Raw genomic sequence first — 5,487 nt, forward strand, 5'->3', positions numbered from 1 at the left:
AGAGAGAGAAAACGTTTTAATGTTACACGAGCAAAAATGAAAAAAAAATTATATATATATATATATATGCATAAATTCTCTATAAAATTTCGTTCCAGTTCTAGAATTCTTTGAACAATAAATAACTCATACAAAATATTCGTGAATCATTTCTTCGAAAACGTTAGTTACATTTGGTATAACATGTTTCATTTTACTTACTTGATAATCAAAATCTTGTTGAAATTTTAAAATTATTAATTTCTATTAAAGTGATTAATAATTCTTTCACTATGTTAAAAAAAATGTGAATTGCGGAAAGAGTAAAAGAAAAAAAAGCAGACATTCGATCCTGCCAGGATTCGAACCTGGAATCTTCTGATCCGTAGTCAGACGCGTTATCCGTTGCGCCACAGGACCGTCCTTGGCTAACTACTTTCTGTAAGACATACAAATATAGTATGCACGCAACATTTTTTAATTTCTGAATACAAGTCAATTGTCGTCATTCTGTCAATTATAACAAAATCTAGCAACCTTGGTCTATCTGAGACACACTTCGTCGGAAAATCGCAAATGTACTCTTCACAATGAAATGCTTTAATCATGATTCGACCTTTTCCAATGATGTATCCTTCTATGTATGTAAGCTAAGACTGACCAACAAGCAACGGTCAATGGCAATTTCCACGAAGTATTAGCTTTTTAAACGAAGAAAAAGTATCTAAATTAACGTCAATTACTTGCGGCCATAATAACGTTGATAATAACTACTTTATGATAAGATTGACTCATATGTAACTTCCGCACTCTCTTTCTCTCTCCCTTTCTTTCTTCCCTTTAAATCTACGTCAATACGTTCGTTACCAACGTCACGCATGAAGAAAAAAGATTTGTTGAATTAACGTGACACAACTAAACGTTTTGGTTGAAGGGAACCAAATTTCTGGCTCTTAAGAAGCGAATTTGAAACTCTTAACTCAAAGTTTTTAACTCCACTTAAAGCGTTCGTTACTAAAGTAAACGATGATCTTTCTTCCTGAATCTATATAAAAAATCAAATACGTTTTACACAATTATATAAAATCTTTCTTCCTGAATTTACATAAAAAATCAAATATGTTTTACACAATTATATAAAATCTACATGTAAAATATCTTACGACAGAACCTAATTTAGTACACATTCTAATGCTCTTAATCATTTTATTCTGCGAAAAAACGTAAGCGGATACCCCATGAGTGTCATATCCGAGCCGCAATTACGTGCGAAATCGCACGTAGCGAGTAAGGCTGTGCGCAATGTAAATTGAGCGAACTGCCAAATCTCGTAATATAATAAGATCATATAATCTCTTAACGTGATAATAATCATAATAAGATGGTGTTCGTTTATCTCTTTCGTAAGATCCTATACACTATGTGAGACATAATTATTTGGATCATTCGACGCAGAATGTGATTTACTTTATCTGAGATTTTCACGATTATCATAGCCTTGTCTGCGGTATCAGTAATCGAACAGATAAAAATCCCCGAGACAAAAATCAAAGATTATCTCAACGTAGTATTAGACTGCGTAAGGACACCTGAGTTATCTCCTATCATTCTCTATCATCGAATGCTTTATCGCGTTTTTTAATAAACTCACATAAAACTCCAATAATACCTTTCATTTCCGGTTAGAGTATTTTGGCGCGGGCGCATCGTTTATTTACATATTTTTGTATCACGACTGTTGTAGTTTTGAAATGAATCGGCGAATCAATCACATTAAATATAACAAATACAATGGAAGGTATATATACATATATAATAGTGCATGCATTATTAGTGTTGCATTTAATTATTGAAATTCTGCGAATACCATTTTCATGATTATGCTAAAAATATAATCAAATGACTAGATACCTCCTGTTCTAAAATTATAGTTATTTTCGGTCTGAATTATACCTTTTTTATAATTTTGATTACAAAAATAGTAACAGCAACATGTATGTAAGGTTATCACTGACATTATAGAAATATTTAGAAATAATTAAAAACTAGTTTTCCTGATTATAATTCTTTGATTGTGATACAAACACCAGTTATTTTTCTCTGTGTAATTCGTATAATTAATAAAGCGATAAAGCGATCCGGAATCAATGGATAACGGTGATCATTAACGAATTATCGTGGACGGTCGGGGGATTAGATAATATTGCAGGAACTGTGATAATTAAAGACAAATTATGGGAAACGTGTGGTTTTTTCCACTCGGCGCAATGCAACTTCATGCTTTTTCACATGTTCTCTCGAAGCTTCGGAAATTCGCGCGGGACCGAAAAGCAACCGGTTTCGGTCGCTGCATCGTCGTAGACGTTCCTTTGTGTCGGTAGGGTTAAAGATCCTTTTCCAAGCGGCGATTGTCTGATTCATCCGAAACCTCTCTCTTCCTCCGAGAAGAAGTCAGGTATAGTCCCGCTGCTGCCTGGACAGAAGATAACGAGACGACCCGGCACGCTGTGCCGTTCCATGAGACGATCGAAACAGCTGGCTGCGCAATAAGCGTATACCGTGTTTTGTCGACGGAGAGTCAGAAATATGATCGACCGTGATAGCGTTATCACGTTGCTGACGTTGTTCGAAAATGACGATACAACAACAACAGTGTCTTTCGAAAGCTACCCGCACCCGTGGATCTCCAATGACTTAAACCGTAATTCGTTCTCTCTCTGTTTCCCCTTCTCTCTCTCTCTCTCTCTCTATATATATGTATATATATAGATTTCGCGAGAACGGTTAATCAGCAGGAGAAGCGCAGGATTCATTACTATGGTTCTATATTTAGAACGCGCGCCCTATGACACAGATATCATTGACAGTATCTCTCACGATACGTAGAACGAATGGCATTGACATAACAGCTGTTTGTGCGACGACGATCGAAATCTTCCGGTCTTTTTTTCAATTCCGGTAGAAATTCGACAAAGGAACGTCTGCGAAATGCACCTGACTGAAATCGGCCGTTATTTGGCGTTTTAGCAAATTCTCGATACGTCATCGCATGTCAAAAGCTGCACGTATCTCTGGTTTTAATTGTAAAAGTAAAGTTAATTGTAAAGTCAGTATCATGTATGCTGTATCATTCCCTACAGATAGAAAATTTATGTATGGAGAAAAATAATTTAAAAAAATAATAAATAAAATGATAGAACGGGAATAAAAAAACTAGCTCTCACGGGTAAAAATTGGCTGTCCATATAATACAACTGAAATTTAGTTAATTTAGCTAATTCTTTTTATCCCTGTACTTGATTTTTAGCTTCCACGGCTAAAAAACGAAGTCTGATGACTAAATTTCCGTCGTATTACATGGACAGCTAATACTTATTCTCGTGTAGCGTTACTTCTGCGATTTTTAATTTTACGTGTCACGTATAAGGTTGAAAATTGTGTGAATCTTCATCTCGGGAATGCTACAACATATATATGTCGCCGACTGTACACTACGATTCGTGCGGAAATATAGATCGGAGAAACGGGAGACGAGCTGGAATTTCGCCAGCTTGCCCGCTTCGTCAATTTCTGCCGCACAGTAGCTACGGTCCTGCCGCTTCGCAAGTTCGCCGTGCGTCCTCCTCCTGTTTCGGGGTAAATGTCAAACGGCGTGAGAGAGGACTTGTTGCAAGCTACGTTTTGGTGAAGATATTATCATCGAGCGCGCACTCACGTTTTGTCACGCTACGTTACGCGCGCGGAAAAAGAGCGCGTGTCAAGTTAGCGCGCTGTTTTTCGCCCGTTTTCACGTCGCGGCTACGTTATGTCAGATCGCAGACAGGACGCGACGATCCTGTGTCACTGACCGAGAGAAGGAAACGCAAAAGCAACGTGTCATTTTCCTTGCGCGCAATGCAACACAAGATGACGAAGTTGATGCGGTCATTTACTATTTAAAAGAAAAAAATTAAACTGAGTAATCGCTTTTCTTAACAGTGGAATAATATTTTCCTCCGTGTGATTTCAATGCAGTGTAACATAAATATAATGAAAAAAATGAGTTAATTGATACATATCGATGCAACTTCCGAATTGCACAGGTAAGGAAAGAACGCGGCACAAATATCCAAAGAACATCATAAAGTAGATATACACTGAGCGAATGAATAACGAACAGCGAATGTGTAACGTGAATGTACATTCGCGTTTAAACGCGCAAAAACTTTCTTCGATAAACCACTTTACGAAGAAATCTGCTCGAAACGTTCTTTTCGGATCCTTTATCGCATGTATATTTTTTCAAATTATAACAACGAAAGTTCGCATTCGGTTCGCTCAGTGTATTACCAGCTTTAGAGACGTCTAGAAGATATCCCACTTGTTTCAGACGCCTTTGAAACGTCTCTAAGAGCAGTACTCATAAATCCGATTCATGTTTGTAGCACTGCAAGTGTCATTCTATCTTCCTTTGGCATGTAATGAACAATAAAGATAGAATGACGCTTGCAGCGCTATAAACATCAATCGGACCGCAGGCATAGTCAGATCTTATCTCTAAGATAAGTCTTAAGTTCACCTTCAGATGCTGTACGGTCCGTTTCATTGACTACGAAGCATCCGAAGATGAACTTAAGACGATCTTAAGCGGGGTCTACAATGAGAATTTAAGATGTAAGATTTAAGAAACTGACCAGTCGTAATTGACCTTTCTCCTATAATTGGACGGTGATTGGTCCATTTCTTAAATCTCGCGTCTTACTCTCATTGCAGATCCCGCTTTAGGCTGCGGTCCGATTCACACTTACAGCACTGTAAGAGCCATTCTATCTTTCTTTCTCATATAATGAACAAGGAAGATGGAATGACGCTTGCAGCGCTGTAAGTGTGAAACAGACTGAAATATACGATGTGACCGTGAATACCGGTCTGAGACGCACTTTCGACACTTCGTGCTATCTGGGAAGTACCTGCGGGCGACTCACCTTTTTTGCATTCCAAGTTACACGGACCTGTCCGTCATAGGAGAGAAGGATGAGGTTAATCATGATTAACGCCGTGATCGGCCGTGGTTCGCGAAAAGGATCCGCTCCTTTCGTCTGCGGAGTCCCACGCTCCCAAGAACGCGGCATCGGTAGTCCCAGTCGCCATGGTAACAACCATGCGAGGAGTCGTGTCGCGGCGCGCGCGAACGACTGCGCCCGAGGCTCGCCGAGGCCTGCCGAGAGCGGCCGAGCCGGCACGATCTCGTCGACGGGATAAAGTGCGGCGCGCAGACGGAACTAGCTGGTGCGCAAGAGAGAGAGGAGGACACGGCGACGTTGCAAGGGTGCGCGCAGGAGAGTAGAGAGTCGGTATCGTAGGTGGGGGTCGAAGCCTCCCTGCTGCGCGGCAGAAGTAACGAACAGTTCTCGGTCCCCGACCGGCCTGTGTGCCACGAGAGAGAGACAGAAGAGCGTAGATAGAGTATAGCGCGCGAGCGAGACGGAGAGAACGATATATAGTGAGTGACAGACAGAGAGAGAGAGA

General features: G+C 39.8%; 1 non-coding gene across 1 annotated transcript; it reads right to left on the reverse strand.

The window, feature by feature from the left end:
- Nucleotides 1-326: 326 nt before the first annotated feature.
- Nucleotides 327-399, reverse strand: Trnar-acg. The gene has a single exon. It is a non-coding gene; the product is annotated as a tRNA-Arg (tRNA).
- Between the last annotated feature and the right edge of the window lie 5,088 nt (nucleotides 400-5,487).

Source organism: Dinoponera quadriceps, unplaced genomic scaffold, assembly GCF_001313825.1.
Source record: "Dinoponera quadriceps isolate SergipeBrazil2010 unplaced genomic scaffold, ASM131382v1 scaffold566, whole genome shotgun sequence".
NCBI classification, from domain to species: domain Eukaryota; kingdom Metazoa; phylum Arthropoda; class Insecta; order Hymenoptera; family Formicidae; genus Dinoponera; species Dinoponera quadriceps.